Source organism: Myodes glareolus, chromosome 1, assembly GCF_982192425.1.
Source record: "Myodes glareolus chromosome 1, mMyoGla1.1, whole genome shotgun sequence".
NCBI classification, from domain to species: Eukaryota; Metazoa; Chordata; class Mammalia; order Rodentia; family Cricetidae; genus Myodes; species Myodes glareolus.
Genome location: NC_142026.1, coordinates 74,341,902 through 74,363,558, shown reverse-complemented (window position 1 = coordinate 74,363,558; position 21,657 = coordinate 74,341,902). Strand labels below are relative to the sequence as shown.

Here is a 21,657-nt window from a genome sequence, read left to right as displayed (position 1 = left end):
GCTAAGAGTAAATTAAAAGTTAACTCACTGAATCATATTACCAGCATGATTATTCAGGAAATCATTGCCAGTGATACTGAAAGGATGTCTTGTGTCCTCTTGAGAGACTGGTCCTCCAGTTTTCTTTTTTGTGTCAATTATGAGATTATCTATGTTTAAAGATGGAGAATCTAACCTCCCTAATTTCCCTGCATAAACGCTCTCGACTGAGCTCTCTTGTGATGACTACTCCAGGGCCTTTGAGCAGTTCTCATGTGGGCAGTAAAAAACTTTATGGTACCAACAGTCCTCTTCCTCCACAGAGCTGCTAAAAATTCTAACATGGAAAATGAGTTCAATACATCTAGTCTGAGGCATATATTATCACAGGCACAAATGGGGGATTCCAAAAGGTGATTATCACGATTAGGATTGACTTCCTGCAGGGAGAGAATTTGAAAGAGCAACTGGGCACATGGGAAGAAACACAGGTACCCGGATCCCCAGAGGAAGGCCATAGTGAGTTTTCAACCTAAACAGGGGAGAAAACTGTTCACCTACAACTATTTTCTCCTAGGAACCTACTGGAAACTTTTGTTATCTCAGCTTAGCGCTGTGGTTGCCTCAGGAGGAAATGTCACCCTACAGTGTGTCTCAAGGCAGAAATATCATTCTGAGTGTAGAAGGACACACCAGCTCTCCTGAACCTTAGACTCACAGTATAACCAATTTACTAGCAAGTTCCAGGCCCTGTTCTCTGTGAACCAACCAGAAGTGGAAATGCAAATATCAAAGTTATGACAGTAGAAGACCAGAAGTATAACAGTAGAAAACAGAAGTATGTCTCTGTACCATATTTAAACATTTATGGACACACCAGAACACAGAAACAGATAAACTTTGTAATGACACAGACAAACACAGCTTTCTGAAGAAACAGATGAAGAAAACTTGCTGTGGGAAACGCACTTTCTTAGGAATTATATAGATTTCAAGAATGACTTACAAATCCATATGTAAGAGTTTGTAGCATAATCTTAAGATATAGAAAAGATTTTTATTTAGTCCTTGAGGCTGAACCGGGTAGGATTCCAGCTTCTGAAAGAGCAAAGAGAAAAAAAAAGAGGAGATAGCCACATGGGTACAAGAGGCTGCAGTAGCCAAAAAAGCACAGATGTGTTCATGTGGAGAATAAAAGCAATAGTTGAAGAATTGGACTCTTTCATTTGGACTCACAGACAAATGATCTATACATGCCTTAGATGAAGAGATGCTGTATGGGAGAGCATTGCATGTGAAGCATGCAGCAGCTGGCCTCTCTATCTCTGACTCACACATTACAGCAAAGATATGGACAAGACAGTTTAACAGTTTAGGGAGAGAGAGCAGATGACAGAAAGCAGGTTTTGAAAAAAAATTAAAAAAAAAAGAAAGCAGGTTTTGAAGAGAGGCAAAAGGAACGGAGAGTGGAGAATTCTTTTCCATTATGCTGATTACTTGTTTCAAAGTAAGGCATCTGGTGACAAGTGATGGCATAAATGGCTCACCAGCAGAGACAGATGGCCATCATGGTGGTGGTGAAATATTGTAAGAGACTATTCTTTAGGGTTTCTGCTTCATTAAAGAGTCTGCCAGATACTTTTTGGGAGCCTACTCTGTTTGAATGCACACCTTCCTAGGATGGAAGGGGGAGGGGCTTGGACTTCCCACAGGGCAGGGCAGGCTGACTTCTCTCAGGACTGGAGAGTGAAGGAGAACTGGAGTCAGGGGAGGGGGAGGGAAATGGAAGTATGGGAGGAGGTGGAAATTTTAAATAAATAAATAAATTTTAAAAAAAGATGCATTTGCCCCTACCAAGGCAGAAACTTGCACCTGTGCCATTGTGTCCAAGACTGTTTCCGCCAAGCAAAAGAAACACTTGAGGCTCAAGCATGCCCTTGATGAAAAGTCACACATGGAAACCCACCTCTTAGTGCCTATTCATTTTAAGAAATGTTATTCTAAAGTTAGAAATGTAATGCTTGTGGAATCACTAAACTGTAAGATGTATTAGCTGATTTTTCCAATGAGCATCTTTTATGTTTAAAAGGATAGAAAACTATGCTAGTCAAGTTAAGATGTTTGGCAAATAGTTTTTAAATTAACCAGTGTGCCAATAGCACTGAGAGAAATAGATGAAGTTTTGTGTCCTCCATCTTCTATGTTAAAATCCGGTATTTTGAATGAGAAAATAGAGGTTAGATGTGATTGTTAATATTGATTGTCAATCTGGAGTCACTGAATAGCCAAGTCTCTAAGCATGCTTTTGAGAGGGTTTCTAGATCAAGTGAAAGAAGGGTGGGAATCTACCCTAAATATGGGTGGCACCATTCCACGGGAGAGTTCATTACAGCACAAAAAGAGAAAACTAGAGAAATACTAGCACTTACCTGCTTCCTGACTGGAGATGCACCATGACCAGCTGCTTCATGTTCTAGCTTCCATGCTATTCCTCCCATGATGAACTGCACCCTTGAACCATGAGCCAAAGTAAACCTGTCCTCCCCTAGGTAGTTTCCTGTTGGGTGTTTTATCACTTCCAAACACTCAAGAAACATTTCTGATCAGACCAGAGACCGAAGAATTGACAAATATGATTATTTTTATATGTGTGGCACTGGTAGTACTACATACACGATTAAATGCAGTACTTTTAAACAACACCAAAAAGAGAGTCTGCCAGACATTCTGCAGGACACAGAAGAAAGTGACTAAAAAGCTGCCAAAATAAGCAGAACTGTCTTTGAAATTTCCTGCTGTGTGGAAAAATCTGCCAGATACTATGGACCTGTAGGCTGAAATTGAATGCCCCAATGGTACAGAAGAACTTTAGGTGACTGTTCAGGCAGTGATATGTCTCTGTCAATTCTAGAGTTTTGGAAGTTGCTTGCAAAGCATTTCCTGTTTGCTTAGGTAATAGCATATCCTTATGGAGTCTTTGATGGAGTTGAAGAATAAATACTTATAGTTTTCCTTAGTTATGATGAAAGATAAAGCACATGTAAATATTGTAACTGTAATTCTTGCCTGATAATTGTTTTGTTATATGTAATTTTACTATGTTAAATTTTATTTAAACAGAAGAGGGGAGGTAGTGTGGGATTCCCCTCTGTGTGCTGTGAATACCATTGGTTAATTAAGAAGCTGTTTTGGGCCTATGGTAGGGTAGAGCAGAGCTAGGAAGGGAAAACTAGACTGAATGCTGGGAGAAAGGAGGTGGAGTTTAGAGAAACCATGGAGCTGCCACTGGAGAAAGACATGCTAGAACCTTTCTAGTAGCTAGAAAGTAAAATATAGAGTAGCTAGTGGTAAAATATAGAGTACTGGAAATGGGTTAATTCTTGATGTAAGGGCTAGCTAGCAATACACTTAAATGATTGGCCAAGCAGTGATTTAAATAATAGTTTCTGTGTGGTTATTTCTGGAGTCTGGGTAGCTGGGAAATGAACAAGTGGCCTCCTACAAAAGTGGAAACTACTCCACCTATAAAAAGGTGAGAGAATAGGAAGCAATTGTTGAGAAGTGTAATTTCCCGTTGCAGAGAAAGAATGAAAGTGCCAAGGTCATGGGGGAACATTCCCAGGGATTTATAGTGTCATAGGGGTTCTCCAAAGTCCTAGAGTCAAGCCTATCCATAGATTTGAGAATGGCAACTGTCCTAGAGACTTCTACCTGGTTGCTGCATTACCAGGTTGTTCTTTTTCTTAAAAAAACAACATCATTAACTTATTTATTTGTTTGCTTGTTTTAATTACAGTCAGTCCTCCTCTGCTCCCAGTTCTTCCCTTCTCATCCACCCCTCTTTTATTCCCATCCCACAATGTACTCTTGCTCAGTTTCTGTTTAGGAAAAGATAGGTCTCCCATGAGTATCAGCAAACATGTCATATCAAGTTGCAGCAATATAAACCACTTCCCTATTCATTAAGGCTGGGCAAGGTGACCCAGTAGTAGGAATAGGGGAACAAAGCCTTCACAAGAGTTGTACTTAGACTCTGTCCCCACTGTTAGTAGTCCCATAAGAGAACAAAAGTTCAGAACTGTAACAAATATGCAGACTTCCTAGATCAGTACCATTCAGGCTCCCTGTCTGTTGATTCAGACTTTGTGAGCCCCTATGAGCACATGTTGATTCTGTGAGTTTTCTTGTAGTGTCCTTAACCCCTCTGACTCCTATAATCCTTTCTCTCCCTTTTCTGAAGGGTTCTCTGAAGTCTTCTTTAATGTTTGATTGTGTTTCTTCATCTTTTTCCATCAGTTGCTGGAAGAAGTCTCCCTGATGATAATTGAGCTAGGCACCAATCTAGTCAAAGGAGATGACTATGTATCTGCTATTCCTAGGATTCTTAGCTAGGGATATTGTCATAGATTTGTGGGTGATTCCCTTGTGCCAAGTCTTAATCTGACAATGAAATGCTTTCCAGTAGTCTCTTTCACTACTCTCGCTCTCCGTTCCCATTAACCTGATCACTCATGATCCCATCCACAACCTCCAAGAGTCTACTCATGAAATCTCTTCTATTTCCCATTCCCAGTAACATTCAGGAATCCACATTAACTCTCCTTGTCATCTAGTCTCTACGGGTCTATGGATTGTACCACAGTAATCCTTTTTATTTTCAGCTCATATCCACTTCTGAGCGAGTACATACCATGTTTGTCTTTATTGGTCAGGGTTACTTTCCTCAGAATGATTCTTTCTAGTTCCATCCATTTGCTTCAATTTTCCTGGCATCCTTGTTTTTAAGAGCTGAGTAATAACATCATTGGTTAAATATAACACATTTTCTTTATCCATTCCGCAGTTAAGGGTCTTCTTGGTTGTATTCAAGTTTTGGTTATTACAAATAAAGTTGCTATCAACATGAGCAAGTGTTTCTGTGGTACGCCCAAGCATTCTTTGGGTATATTTCTGTTGTCTGGAAGACCAGCCTCCAGCGGTACAGGGTTCAAAGGTATTCCATGGATTTGGTACATACTTTGAGGAGGTAAAGGGAAAAGACATTCACACACACTTTTGATAGTTTCCTTCAGACTTTTTCTTTATTCTTCTTTCATATTTTCTATTATTTATTTTTCTAGTGTTTTTCTGTCATTCTTGATGTCTTCCTTCTAATTCTATCCTTATTCTTAATGTTTTCCTTCTAATTTCTTCTCCTTGATGTTTGCTTCTAATTCTGTCTATTCTTCCTTATTCTAGCATTCTTGATTTTTTTCTTCTCATTCTTTCTATTTTTTCCCTTATAGCTTATATACCCCAACAAAATCTTTCAAGAAGTATAAAATGTACAATGTGGTTAAATTCTGCTTTTTTAAGTGAATGATTATAATGAATACAAGTGAAAAATTACATGTTTATCATACTGTTTACATGATTGAGCATTTTACATATTACAAGTGAAATACAACTTATCCCAATAATCCACATATATTCATACCCAGGGAACTTTTTATAGATTAGCTGTGTAAGCAAGCAAGGTATTCTTTTACTGGCAGGCTGCATTTTGTGGTTAATAAAAAAGCACCAATCACTTCATTACTTATCTTGAACGATAATCTTATGTTATATTAAGTGAATCACAATCTTAAACTTTTATACATGAAGTACAATTACTTCCCCACAATTCATACTCTCAGAAATAAGAATCTATATATAAACCCTCTCGTGTCACCAGACAAGTGTATTTTCACACTGACTCTGAAAGAGAAGTCATTGTCCTCTTTGTACCCCAAGGAAGGGCAGAGGGCAATTATTATAAGCTTCAGTTTGAACATTGGCAGGTGATATCCTTGTACCTTACAGAGTAGACAGAGAATTCGCTCTGCCAAACTCAATTAGTACTGATGGCATTGAGATAGAATCTGCAGTTTTATATCAGGAACTCTAGTCCAGAAAGAAAAGAGTAGAAGGGAAAAACATAGTGAGAAGGTTTGGAAGCAGAGGTGGCAGTAAGAGGGCCTTTGAGAGAAATGAAGAAGGTAGAGGAATAAAGAAATTACCAGTTACAACATACAGGGCTAGGACAGGAGAGAGTTCAACTTCCCTTGTACAACTGTCTCTAAACCTTCTCTGTCACTATCTGTGAAGACTGTGTTTGATTTTCCAATCAACCCCAGAAGTAAAGAACCTTCATCAGTTTCTCCATCTTTCCTTTCTCTTTCATTCTGATATTAACCTCAAACAGTCCTGAACTGAACTGGTTTTGTTGCTGTCCCATGAACATCAAGATAGTACAGGTTTCATGAAAATTCAAGACATCTGTCTATACTCTCTATTCATCCACATTCTGCAGCACTCCAGGCCCCTGTCCCCACTTCACCCATTCCTTGATACACTGGAGTCCTTCTTCTAACATTCTACACTGGTTCCAACCCTTCTCCATGCTGAATATTTCCTCAGGGCTTTGCCTCTACCAATACCATAATCCTTTCCTGATATTCACAACCAGTAACCAGTAGAGCCAATCTTTTGCCCATCAAACCTGCTCTTCCAGCAAGACAAATTCATTTGAGGACACAGGCTGCCTAATACACACACACACACACACACACACACACACACACACACACACATGCAGAGAGAGGTAAGCAAGGCAGGCAGAAAAACAGACAGAGAAACAGAGAGAGAGAGACTGAGATAGGCCTGTAGAGATAAACAGAAAGAGAGAGAGGAGATATAGAGAAAGAGAGCAAGATATCCTTCCTATCACAAAATACCTTTGTCTCTCACACTTGCTTCATGTGCTCAGTGCATCTCTGTTGCTTTACAAGGCCCCAGGAAAGCATCAGACTGTATTTTCACCAAAGAATCTTCAAGACAAGGAAGATGACTACTAGTCATAAGAAGCCATGAACAGGTTGAAGAAATTATTTGGGGTTTTTTTGTTCTGTTTTTTTTTCTTTTTATTTAGTTTGAAGAAATTAAAGAAATATGTGCAGACACTCTGAGAGAGAAAGATCAACCAAGTCTCCTACACTAGAGATATTAGAGTGATCTCAGAAGATGAAAGAAGACACTCAGGTCAGAGTAGGTTCTGATTGTGAGAACATCTGGAGGTGCCCTTGCTTTTCCCTGCTTCAGAAGAAATCAGAATGACAGCACTTAGTTTCTTTCATTAGGACGCTTTATTTCCACTTCACACATCAGCACGAGTTACACTTGCAGCTACCCACTAAACAGGACTCATAATAAACCCTCGACTCTTGATGTAGTTTTCTTCAGCTGTGCCCCACCAGCATAGATTTGTTCCGACTTCTGCCTTTTAACAGGGAATTCTCAGGAATTCAGGGATGTGGCCCATGTTACCTGTGAAAAAGTGCAGATCACAGTTTTCTGATGACAGGCCCTTTCCTCTCATTGGTCTCACATTCCTGTGAGTATTTTTAGATTATGGTAGGTGGGGCATGTTGCTAAGGTAACCAGATCCTCATGCTGCATTCATTGAGTACAGCTCAGATCTCATGCAGCATGAAGAAGATATCTGAAATAACAAGGAAGAAGATGCTGATCAGACCCCATGGCAAATATGAGGAAAGCCTGTGATTCTCTACCAGGAATATAATACAGGCCTTTTATCAACAATAGATTTTTCCCACCTAATATAACTTGGTTATGATTTCCTCTCCCTTACTTCTTTATACTAATACTATACTAATACTCCCTACTTTCCTTCTATCTTTATCCACTCCTCTTCTGTGCCTCATTAGAAAACTATAAAATTCTAAGAGGTAATATTAAAATAAAATAGAATAGGATTAAAAGAAAAACTATCACATCAAATTTGGATGGACAAATCAAGAGAAGGAAAAGAGCACAAAGATAGCACAAGGATCAGAGACCCACTCGTTTAAACACTTTGCAATCCCACAAAAACAAAACTGGAAGCCACAACTATACACAGAATTAGACTTATTCTTTTTATTTTAGGTGTGAGACTTTTAAATACATGTACATATGTGTGAAGAGGCAGCACATCTCCTGGACTTAGAAGTACAGATGCTTGTGAACCACCTTTTATAGTCTGGGGAATGAACCTGAGTTCTTTTGTAGGGACAAAATGTCCTCTAACTCTCTGGCTCCCCTCTTGCCACAAACTTTTTTGTGGTAATTCAGAAACTTTTTTCCCACTTGAAATGTCACATCTCTATTTTCTCCCTACCTGTGGTTAGAAAAAAGTTTACATTTTAACAAGACGTGTGGCACATTATCAAAATGACTATGCTATGCGGGAACAGTCCACCTAACAGAAAAGACAGGAAGCAAAGCACAGAGGCAAACAGCTTCACAGTTAACCACGTGATTGCAGGTTTAGACAACAAAAGACATCGTTCAGTGTTTCTTAGTCCTTGGTAAAAATCATGAGGAATACAATTTTTGCTTTAATGTTAAGATGGGAAAATTTTCCATTTCTCTACAATTACAGTATTTGTTTTCTTTATATCTGAGCCTTGATTTCCCAGATCCTTGTTCACCCTCAATGGTCTGGCTTATCATTTAGTTAACATTTATCACTTGCTTGTTTTCCTGTTTCTTCTTACATAGACATTTTGGGCCTCACTGAATAACTTTCAGATTTCTGTCCTTTGGTCACTCAGTTCTTTGCAATGGTTTTACTATGTTTGGCCACCAACAGTTAGAAAGTGTAAATTTAGCTTTTCTTTTGTAATGTTCAACCCTAAGCACCCTTTCATATTGTCATTTAGCCTGTCTGGGAACATCACAGGCCCTTTTTCTTTGATCATGAGGCCTTTTCAATTTCTGTGTGCCTTTTTAAAAAAAAAAAGATAAAGATTTATTTATTTATTTTTTATTATATATACAATATTCTGCCTGCATGTATACGTGTGGGCCAGAAGAGGGCATCAGATTCATTAAAGATGGTTGTGAAGTGAGCCACCATTTGGTTACTGGGAATTAAACTCAGGAACTCTGGAAGAGCAGCCAGTGCTCTTATCCTCTGAACCATCTCGTCAGCCTAGCCATCCTGCACTAAAAACATCAATTCAGCCAGGTTTTTCACATCACAGGAGGAAAATGATCAGTGTGCTCTGGTTCTCCCATGGAAACCTTAAGCACCTTATTCATTACTTCTTGTGGTGGATGTTTTTATGTCAGCCTGACACATTAGAGTCAGTCCTTTAGAAAGAGGAGAAAGCTCAATTAAGGAAAATGCCCCACCGGATTAACCTGTAGTAAAGTCTGACAGGCACTTTCTGGGTTGATGATTGATGATGTAGGACACAGCTCATTGTGGAAGGTGTCAAAATTGGGCTGGTGCTTCTGAGATGTATGAGAAAGCAGACGGAACAAGCTATGAGGAGAAAGACTATATGCAGAATTCCTTCATGATCCCTGCTTCAGTTTCCTGCCTCCAGGTTCATTCCTTGAGTTCCTACCTTGACCTCTCTGGCTGCTGGACTACATGGTATAAATGAAAGAAAACTTTTCCTTCCAAAGTTGCTTTTAGATGTCGTATTTTACCAGAGCAATTGAAAATTAACGAATATTTTTCCTTAGTGAACAGTCCTTCAGAGTGCCATCTCTCCTAATAGATAGCCAATGTATTTCACAGAATATCTGGAGATTTCCACGAAGCAACTTAATATCATAATCTACCAAGTGTCTGGTTTTAATTATTTTATTATTCATTAAAGGAGTAAGTTTACTTTATTGGCCACCATACCCTCTTAAAAGATAATAACCACACAGATGATTAAGGAGTGAGGTAAACTCTTGATTTATAGGTGAGTACTTTTCTGTCATTCATCTTATTTATATGCATCCATTTAATGTCTTTAACCTCTTGCCCATTGTTCTGGATTCTCTAGAGTTCCACATCATTCCTACCCATGGGACTGTCAAGGAATGGGACTCTGCAAAGTGATCAGACTACCCTAAACCCTCTAAGGTAAGCTAAAACCAAACTTTACCTGGGATCTACATAGTTTGATGTGCAGAACCTCCAAAATGGTTTCTGAATGTCAAAAATGGTTTTTGCTGTGTTGTGTTACTGAGGTTCTTGCCTAAGGATGCAAGAAACAGCAATCTCCTCTGGATTAAACATTCTGCTGGTAACAGGAGAGTCATTATTCCTGGCATTCAGGGGGAGTGCTTCACAGTGTCCAGGACTGTTAATAATTACCATCTCTGGACAGAATCCCCAAGAAATGTTACAGGCTTTCAGAACAGAGAAATGGGACATCGAGGCTCTTTTGCATAAAATATTCTGCATTGTGTGCTAGCAGAGTATGTTGGATTTCTCCACAATGTCAGGTGGTGCGGGAGAATTATCTGTATTTTGTCAATATGTATTTTAATAAAATGCTGATTGGTCAGGCAGGAAGTATAGGCGTGGTGATGAGAACAGGGGAAGGCTAGGAAGGAGGAAGCCCATTCCTCCATTCCTGCCCAGACCACCAGAGAGGCAAGATATAAGCTGCCCTGCTGAGAAAGATATTGAGCCGCATGACTAACATAGATGAGAATAATGGGTTAATATAAGCTATAAGAGGTAACAAGAAGCCTGAGCTAATGGGCCAATCAGTTTATAATCTTATGGAGTCCTGTGTGTGATTGTCTTTGGGGCTTGCTGACTGTGGGGTACTGGGCAAGACAGAAACTCCAACAAATAACTATACCAAAACCTTTTATACTTCTTTGGCATCTTCTGAGATCCCAGGAGCATGTTAACAACCCGATACATGCCAAGAAGTCAGAAAGGTAACAGGAAGGCAGAGACATGGGGCTCCAAGAACACCAGGTTAGAAAGAGACCATAGCGTACAGAAAGCAGGTGCTTGCAGAAAGGAGAGGTCAGCTATGGATGTTCTAGAAGGGCTAGAGAGGTAGAATAAAGAAGACTCTCAAATCTAAATAGGGGCCCTAGTTCTTAGCACAGTAGATGGGACAGGGACATCATTCAACTTGAAAGCTCCATATTGTCCTCAATCTCATTCTCCAAATGAAGCACGAGATGAGGGCAGGAAACAAGGGAGAGTGGTGAAGTTTTGAGTTTAGTTCCTCACATTGCTGACCTCGGTGAGGATTTCTTTCTTCAGAGTGCTGAACCTAGAACCTCTCCACAACCACTTTGATACTGAGATCTTGAAACCCCTACCCCCATCTTCCCTTCTCCCTCTGACAAAGGTTTCCTACATGGATAACAGTCACTAGCCAGGAACTGGTAAAACAAAAGGTGTCTTTGGAAGTGATCACTCTCCAGCAGGGAAGAGCATCTTACCTGAGGCAGAATTACTTCTGTCACCTTTCACTTGCACCATAGATTCTACAAAATGTTGTAAGCTTGTTGTCTCTCTCCGGGAGAATGGAGTCCTAATAAGTTGAGGCACCTGCAGAGAAATTAAGTGGGATAAGTTTCGGGAGTTTGAAAATTGCACCGAATGCCTGACTTCTGCACAGGTACTGAGATAACATTTGCTCATCTGAGATTTTACAAAAGTATTTCTAAGTTTATCTGTTCCCGTATGGATGGTTTCCCTGGTCTTGTTCACTGAGTCTCTGGTTTTAATGCAGATGGGGAGCTCACCACCTTCTGAGACCCTGCTCACCTATACCAACCTTCCTTCTTAAGTTTGCCTTGGTGCCTGAACCAGAGCAGGAGGAGTATGAGGCATGAAAGCAATAAGAGAAAGACCACAGATATTCTGATGAGGACCTTCAAGTTCTGTGCAGTCCTGGCACACAACTGACATAACGAATGAGTAACTGTAATGCCTGCCTAAACAACTACTGAGTAAGACTCATTCTGAATCTTTTCATTCATCATCTGCCACTGTCATAATCATGTGACATGAATTCATTGATTGCTGCCCACCAATTTTCAGATCTCCTTGTGGGCAGTGACAAACCTGGAGATTATAGCCATAACATCCAAACTGTTTATTAAGACTGGTTGTTACAGGACTCAGGTGGAAGAACCTAGAACTTCCCAGTAGAATTTACATGATATTAGTCGAATGACCTGGAGAATGCCTAATCTTCACCTGTCAGCATGAACCTGCCATATTTCTCCCATTGTACACACTGAAGTTTCATGTTCCTTCATGATGTCACCACTGGGCTGGACAGGGCTGACAGTCTGGCTGACAGGACTGAAGAAGAACCCAATAAATAAGAAAGCAGTATGTTATATGGGCTTACAGAGCCCAACTTGTCCCAACTTCTATGGGACAGAAGCACCCTAGAGAACAGACCCCTTTCCTGAAGTTGGGGACTTGAGCTGGGAACCTTGAGTGTCATTTTACCTGTCACCACCATCTCCAGAGTATCACTGTTCTATGACCAACTAGGAGCCTTCTGACAGAAACAGAGAGGTTGCCTGACTTGGGCCCATTTAATAAACAGGATGAGAAATGCAGCCTTCAGTTCAGGCAACATTCGGGTTCCTCTTTGCCAGGGGGCACATTACTCTTCATTGTACAAAAAGTAATCCCAGGCACCTGAGGTTCCCTTACATGAGAAGGTCACCTGTCTCCCGTGGGAAGTCATAGATCCTGGCTCAGTCTTTAGGGCAGGCTTTGTGTGGATCCCCACATGAAAATCAACTGCTCTGTCATAGGACATCAGGCTTCAGATTGCAGAATGCTGTCCCAGGATCTGCTGCAGTTTCACAGCATCATTCAGCGTTTTCCACTCTCTATCCCCAGGGTCAAGATATACTCTCTTGTCCTCAGTGAGAAGAAAGGATCAGACACCTTAGGGCATACTTACACACAAGCACTAGGTTCCTGGTGCCCAAACTCAGTCCTAGAATAGAGTTCTCTCTGAGAGATTTGTTACTGAGGACTGAGTACACCCTCAATTCCACAAATGCCTTCAGGGCTCCTTAGGTGTCTTGATGAAACAGTGCCTGTTTGTGGATAATAAAGCCTCCACCCCCACAGTAGTATACCTAAGCACCATCTTCACATTCCACCATGGCAGAGGAAATCTGTGATGATTGCAGTCATGGCATCTCCTCCTTTTGTTCCAACCTTGCAATGGTTAGGTACAGAGCATCCAGATGGGAAGACACACAGGGTGTGGTCTTTAGATGAAGGGTCTTCCCTCTTATCACAAAGCTGTCATTTCATCACCCTCACAGGGAAAGAAATTGCCATCTTCAGCCAACTGTCTTTGGTTTCCCAAATACTTTAGCTCATTCATAATCTAGATTATTTTAGTTTAGAAAGACCCTCATCAAGCCCAGGCAATTGTCAAACTCCTGATCCTCATCCATCAGCCTCCTGTGTGATGGGATTATAGATCAGTGATGAGCTAGTCTTCCTTACAGAATCACCAATTCCTTGGAATTTCTCTATATCTGTCACTATTTTGTGTCATCAATGGCTAAGACTTAGCATAAATTGTCCTAGTGTTTTCATGATAAGTGACTTTCACTTGAGAGTGGTCTAGAAGTGGTCATTCCCTCACAAAACCTCCACACCAGGTCTCCTTCACCCATTTATCTAGACCATGTTAACAATATTATGACATCTAAACCACGTCTAGTGTCCCAAGAAGTAGTTTTATCACCAGTCCTCGGTGCCCCATATTTCCCCATGAGGTTGAATAACCTATGTTGTCTTTTTTGCCAATTATTTTTATTTTATATGTCTAAGTATTTATTTGTACCTACTTTGTTGCACCAAAATATTGCTCCATGGAACCACACTATACCTCAGTTAACTATTTGTGCATCCATGAAACTTTTGTTATGACCCAGCACTAAATTGTGCATTTATGCCTATGATCTCAGCATTCATATTATGGAGATGGGACAACCATTCATGCCACACAGTGAGTTCAATATCAACCTGGGATAGATCAAACTCTGTCTAAAAACAAACAAGCGGGGAAGCAAGCAATTAGACATCTGTACTGCAGAGAACATCCCAAACTTTTCCTTATTCTAGTTTTAGAGAGATATTCTCATTCTCCTTCAGACACAACAGCACTCAAGTCCTTGCATCTTATTTATCCTAGTGCCCTGTTTTACACAGTAAGACACAGAGTTTTCCTTCCCTATTATTTCATGGATATTTATTTTCTCTGACCTGAGACAATGTGATGGGCTAACCCTGTGAACCAGTCCGACTTGCACTCTGTGCTTTGTGCTCAGTAACACTAGCTTCCATAGAGAAATAATTCCCTGAAAGAATGATGCTGCCCCCTGCTGGTGGAATGAGCTCTGTGAGATGAATTTCCCTCACATGACCTGTGGTCTCAACACATGACATCCCATTTGCCTTCTCTGATGACATACACTGGATGTTCAATCACAGAATATGTCCTTAGTGAGAGAGAAACCCTCCAGAAACTTGACTCCATGTTTAACTCCCAATAATGTCTATTGGCCACCTCATTCATGGTTCATTCTCTTTTTTCCTGATCAGAAATCATAAAGACATTTATTTCTGAGCAATTTTTTATAATTTTGCCATTCATTTAAAATGTCATCAAATTTTCATACTCATAAAACATATGTTTTTGCTGATCTTTACATAAAGAATTGGTTCTTAGCTAAAAATTTAGTTCAAGGAGGTAGAACATCTTTATAGTTTCCCTAAATGGATTAATACTTTAATTTTTGAACCATAAATGCTGAGGATGTCATTTTGCACATACACACACACATATATATATACAAACACACACACATATATATATATATTGCTGATACATATGCATGCGTAGTACAAAATGGCAGAAGTATGTTTCAGACTATCACAGTAGTTGCTGAAAACTCTGTCATAAGCTAAAACCAAAGTTCACTTAAGGTTTTTTCTTTTATGAAACTCAACTCAGGTGCTGTGACAAATCTTAAAATCAAACATTCTAATACAATATAATACAAAGCCATACTGATTTGATATACTTGCTTTCCATAATTAAATCATTTTGTTTCTATAAGAGTATAAAATAGTATGCACAGGGAACCCACTACAATTCATAATATGCATGGTCTCGAGTCTGGGTTAAGCTACTTCAGGCAGATCTTATTGGCGCTGTGTGGCAACGTGCATAGTGCAAAATGCACAAGTTGTGTGCTCAGAACAGAGGCTGAGGTGAAGTCATGAGCTGCCACTCAAGTGAAGACTTACACTTCATTACATAATTGATATTAATTTTTCAAATCATTGCATATTCTGAACCTTTTTACAGTTGCAAATTTTTTCATAACCCCCACATTCAATTATGTTGTCATAGTTTGAAAGGTGTGGCCCCCCCGGAAAACAGTGCATGGTTTAGTACTATGTCCTTGGTTTACATTCACAGGGTAACACATAGGGATCTTACTCCACACAGAAACATACAGTGCCAGCGGAATTTAAATGAATAAAAACATGATGATTATATTGTTACAGTGAACACTTTATTATTTGAATGTAAGTAGACTGAGCTTCACCTGTTGATCGATAAATATTCAATAAGTACATCCATATATATGCAAACATATGTAGTCAGAGCCATTTTTAACTTTATGAAAAACATCTATACTAATGAAGTTGCAGACAAGTTGACTTTTCCATAAGTGAATCATATCTCCTGGAATATCCCACTTATATAATTAGAAATGTTTCTGTTCAACAGGTCCCTATGTGTTACCTCATGGCTCATTCTTCAAGCATTATTGTCACTTGAGATATAGCTAGATGATGCCTATTCAGCTAATCCTGCAATCCTATGTATCTACTTGTGTCCACCCAGCTGAGGACGGCTCTTGCTGATCATGGTGGGAAGAATCAATCTCTTTAGTGAATTAGCCTCAATTTGGACAGGTTCTGGGTACACAGGTGTTAAAGGTGGTGCTTTCACAAGGTTTATGTGACTCCTCTCTTGGCAGCACTTACAGAGTATTCTGTGTCCATGCCTGGATGGAACAGTTATTGCTGTTCATTTCCCCTTGGGTGAAGATTTCAGATGGTGCTGGTGTTCTATGAGGTAATGTCTCTGAGGTAGTAGGAATTATGTGCTATTTTTGTAATCTCCTTAGCCCAGAACTGCTTCCTGAATACTGTTGGGTTGTGCGTGACTTTAAAAATCTATGTTTTGTACAGCCAAGGTGGTTCTCAGCAGAAAATAAGGTGGGGAGGCTTCTCACACTTCTCTAGTAGAATTAGCTTTTCCATCTCATGATGTATTTATGGCATTCACAAATATCTCAGTATGACAGATTTTTGTACAGTATCTCTATTGCTTTCTGAGGTTCATGCCTGTACTGGTTTCCTCATGTAATGAGATGCTGGTATTCTAGTTAAAACAAAGAGTGAGCCCTGAAAATTTTGATTTATTATTTTTGTGAATGGGTGTGTCACTGGGTAAGCATTACCAGTATTACATAAAATTTATTATTAGAGTTATCAAAACTTCTTTGTTGTCTAAATGAATTGGAAACATGATGAGAATTGCACATCCTCACAGTGTATTGAGCATGTCCATCTATGAATTTTTTACACTGCATCTCAACTCATTTTAAAGTTTCTATTTAGAACTTGTTTCATTTGAGTTCCCTAAGATGATCTGAACTCTCTTTTTAGCACATACTGGCATGAAACCCAATAATGTAGCCCAGGTGGACTACAAATTCATGATCCCCTTATTCATTGGCTAAATTCTAGGATTATAGATCAGTATACAACATTCACCTTCAGGCAAAGCTTTCTGTTAAAGCTTCAGGTACAAATATTCTAGATTAAATGTTTATTTTTTTCTCAAAATTATTGTTTTTTTTCTAACATTGTTGTTAATTTATGTCTACCTTTCTCAAAATCATTTCCTTTTTAAGTAATTCAGGACTGAATTATTAAATATCCCCAAAAATTTCTTTGCAAAACATATATTTTCAGCTTGAATTTACCTGTTGCCTTCAGTTTGGGGAGTTATTTAAAAGGCATATGGTTATACAACTTTATGTGTATATGTGTGTGAAGTGACTGTAAGAGTGCCATGTGCATACACTGATGTGCAATTTAAAACCAGAATATACCTGGTTATTGTGCGATTTACTTCTCTAATTTATTGCTTATCAGAAACTGGACCTTATACCTAAATCACATATACTCTCTGGATACTCACTCTTTGACAGTAGTTTCCTGATATTGGCACTGTACTTGTTATAGAAACACATGAAACACTTATATTCATTTCTCAGATATTGTTGCCATGAAGAGTCTACTACTATCTCTTATGTTCACACAGGGCTCCACGTAGTGTCCTTTTTGGTTTTTCCAAGACTTGAATAGGAGAATCCTGAGGACCACAAAAAATAAACCAGTTACATTCAACTTAGTGAGATTCTCCACTATGTCATTCTGGGGTTCTGAGGCAGGTGTTGTGCCAAAAATGTTAAGATAGATCAAAGTCACCTAGAGATACTCAACCCAGGGCAATTGACTCTCCTTGTCCAGCCCAAAATCTAGGATTCTCCTTATCACTTTTCTTGCCTTCTGACAGACTGAAGTTCTCAGATGCTCAAAGAAACAAAAGAGAAGTAGGGCATGTGAAGTAATTAAGAGACCCTAGACTTCCTCCTGGGCTGCACAGTCTTAGTCACTTAATTCCTTGCAACATGTGAATGTGTGTTTTTATCATCATGTAACTTCACAAAACCCAACACAACCCCCCTTTTCTGCTGCAACACAACTTGCTCCAGTCTTCTTGATGTATTTTTCAAACCCATGATGCCTTGTGAGTTCAGAGTTTATGTCTGGATTTCTTTGAATGTAGTTATCTTAGATCTGAGAACTCAGAGTGAGAGAATGTTCTGAGTTCATAAATAACAGAGCCTCCTTTTTTTGCTGCTCAGCCGTGGATACAGGATAATGGAAGCTCTTTTTCCTGGACATGATTCACCAGCTAAGGATCTAGACTAGAGGAGTGATGGTTTCCTCCCAGGAGCACCTGAATGTCAGAAGCACAAAGGCATGACATTCTGGGACATTCTTGCTCACATTCACCACTGTTAGGTTCAAAATGGGTCACAATCCATTCTCCATCTCCGTAAGTAAAATACCCACTATGCCCATCACAGAGACATGGAGTTACACCTACAGCACACACACACACACACACACACACACACGCTTGTTCTAATGCATTATAGTGTATGGCTATGATAACTAGTAAATAATAAACACGTATGAAATATTCTACCTTGATATACTGAAGCAGGTAAGGTCTGAAGTTCTAAGAACACATTCATACATAATATGTGGAATTAGAGATGAACCTCTATATGTTTATGCAATTAAGTGTATATACATTTGAAAAATATTGATGACAGGAAAACTTTCTACTGAAATGCATATAATCTAAAAACAAATGTTTGTTTTTCTTTATCTGCGAGCCCTAAATTTTCTCTCCATTAATAAGTAATACATATTGCCTATATTATGTATATATGCATAGAAATGAATGGTAATACTGGGAAGGTAAAAGTGGTTGTGTGAATATGGTAAAACTGTACAAGATACTAGTATAAAACATCTCTATGAATTTCATCACTATCTACAATGAATGTATGACAAAAAAACCCTCTTTTTCAAAAATAAATAAAGTTTGCATCTTACAATAATTGGTTTATTTAATACCCATAATTAAAAAAACATTTACTGGAAAGTAATAAGAAATGAGTATAATTTTATTTATGAAATAAAACTAATACTTTCAAAGAAAAATCTTTTCTTCATGTTTATGTAGAAAATTAAAAGGACTCAAAAGCAATGAAAAGTATTAAAATAATTGAGTGCATCATGCATGTTTGCTTGTATGTGAGTAATTATTCTGAGAAATTCAAGCTACTTTTTGGATATTAGTAAGTGTCATTGAAAATGTCTGGGATAGGAGCTGGAGAGATTAAGCCATTAAGAAAAATGGTGGTCTAATAGAGAACCTGGGTTGCTTCCCAACGAACACATTATTGTTTATATGCATGTTGTACACACTTCTATGCAGATAAAATACTCATAAAATGAATAGTTCTTTAAAAATTAGAGATAAAATGTGTAGGATGAAAGGACTTAGTATTAAGACAAATTATTCTTCAATACAGTTACACAAATCTGATCAAGATTTCTGAAGATAATTTCATGTGATACAAAGAAGTTCTACAAGAAAGCCTTGTTTGGAAAATTTTAAAAAGGAAAAGTTTCAAAAAACCAACAATAAACAGCATAACCAAGAATTTCAGAGTGACAGCAGATTGGATTGCTGGAGACTTTCCAACCAGTCATACTCAGAGTCACTCACTGTAGTAAGCAGGTACATAGTGCTACCCCTCTTAAAATGCACTGTGAAGGCCCAAGTGATCTCACAAGGCCATGTGGATGCACACCCACAGCCTTGGATCCTTCTTTCTAAAGGAGTGTGGTTGCTAAGGGCACCAGCTTCCTAAAATTCAGACTCCTCTCTGATTTTGGCTGTCTCACTCCCTGTTTGGGGAGAAATCAGGAACCCATGCAGCTGTAAGAGGCTCCATGCTCAGAGGCTCTCAAAGGAGATACACTTGTTGTTCAGGGAGAGTCCCTCTTTCTTGTCTCTATTGGACCCAGTCACATCTCGTTATGATCAAACCCAGAATCTTCCCAGGTCCAAATGATAGTAATTATACTTAACCGACAAAGCCTGTTCTCCAAGTACTTTTTTTTGTTTATTTTTTGAGACAGCGTTTCTCTGTGGCTTTGGAACCTTTCCTGAACTGGCTCTTGTAGACCTGGCTGTCTCGAACTCACAGAGATCCGCCTGCCTTTGCCTCCCCAGTGCACCACCACCCAGCTTCCAAGTACTTTTTATATAGAAACTGGGAAAGGCTGATTAAAGCAGGAGGTGGTATTCTACAGAGTTTGATAGCTCTCAGCAAAAGATCCAACACATTTTGAGGGCTTACGAATGAATGGATTCTAACTTGCTAGGATTTCATATATTTGCTTTTTCAGCAATATTCTTTCCTCATACTTAACTCAGACCCCAAGGTCAATGGGTAAGTTAAATGTTCTTTCTCTTACCACATTTTGTAACTCTCATAAGTCAAAGCTATGAGAGATGTGGGACAAGACTGAGAGGTCTAGGGACTTTATGGTCTAGGATCTGGTCAATCCAGAATTTCCAAACGTCAGCAATAAAGATCCTTTAGAGATCAGATCTATAAAACTCTCCTTATTTAAGTGGGACAGACTTCCAGAACAGGAGGAAAGAGACATCCATGACTCCCACCTCACTCTGAAGGCTGAGGTCATAGAACTCACAGAGAATTCTTGCTGATACCGTTGAACTAAAAATCTGTGTCTTACTCATGATGAGGGGTGGTAAATTACTTCACTATTCTGTGTAAGGATGCTGTCCACAAGGATTCTTGATTAACAGATTCTGGCATTTATTCCCCAAGGGATACTCTGGGATGTGGCACACTGAGAGTACTAAATTTCTTGAGAATGGGGACAGTAGAGAATAAAACTGGTGTGTGCTCCTTTTTCTTCATTTTCACCACAGCATACTCAAAACATGTTGATATCTGCGTGGGTCCCTGAAACTGCTATGTCCAGCAGAGGAGCTATTGGCATGGGGAAAGAAGGAAATCTTGTTCATCATAGCTTAGCTGACAAGTGTTGTCTCACACTTCTAGGGCCTGATGCTAAGCTGTTTACTATGAGCATTTTTTTTAAATTTTTTTTTGGGGGGAAGGGGTTGAAACAGGGTTTCTCTGTAGCTTTGGAGCCTGTCCTGGAACTAACTTTTGTAGATGAGGATGGTGCCTCACTGAAAACATTTCAAGCACAGTACAATTTCAGAAAAAAAAATCCTCTGGTTTAGTACAATCCTCTATTCAGAAGGTGGCATCTTCATATTGAAACTGAAATCAAAGTGTAAGTTACTTTTTTCAAGAAGATAGATTCTGGCATGTATTGTATTAGGGTCTAGGGAAGGACTTGGTATAGTTTCAGTCAAACACGTAGCACAGAGTCACTTGAGCTATTAATCACCAGTGGTCTTTGTTGTGGGAGCTTGTGGAAGGTCCTGGATACACAGATAATGCAAAGGTCACCTAGGCCCTTAGCCACATTCATCCTGTTTGTGGGAGCTTGATGTGGCCTGGACCAAAGTTAGAATAAATCACCAGGTGATTAGCCACCTCCATTGCTAGCTTTCTGGGTGGAAAATGCATTCTCTCCTTGAAAAGACACCCTTGCAGTTATAATAGTCTTAGTTTCTCTGGTGCTGTAAGTAAGCACACGAATATTTGTGCTTCAAACAACATTCTTCTGTCATTTTCCTGATTCCAAAGACCTTGTCTGAAGGGGCATTTCTGAATACAAATACATTGGGCTCCACCTCAATGAATTGTGAATACCTTTCTGAATGATCATCCTAAAGATCACCCACTATTTCCAGAATAAGAAAATCTTGGTAGGAACTATGCAAGTAACATCTGATTTCAGAGAGAACAGGACATGGGCACCTCTTGAGAGACAATCAGCTTCATGTGGCACTCAGATATAAAAATTGGTCTGTGTATGAATCTTGAAAATTAGAGTTCATGACCTGACTATTATGATTCTGTTCTTAGACACAAAGAAGTTAGGGTGTTGCCTATTTGGACATAAGTAATGTCTACCAGATACCATAACTGAAACTGCATGGTTAC

The 21,657-nt window shown here is 39.2% G+C and overlaps 1 long non-coding RNA gene across 1 annotated transcript in view; it reads right to left on the bottom strand.

Annotated features, from left to right (window-relative positions):
* Window positions 1-7,123: 7,123 nt before the first annotated feature.
* LOC148123476 (uncharacterized) overlaps window positions 7,124-21,657 on the bottom strand; it is a 70,282-nt gene continuing 55,748 nt past the window's right edge. The window contains exons 2-3 of the long non-coding RNA XR_015738745.1: window positions 11,257-11,365; window positions 7,124-7,323 (exon numbers count right to left, since the gene is read on the bottom strand). This is a non-coding gene — a long non-coding RNA (uncharacterized LOC148123476). The remainder of the gene's footprint in view (window positions 7,324-11,256; window positions 11,366-21,657) is intronic.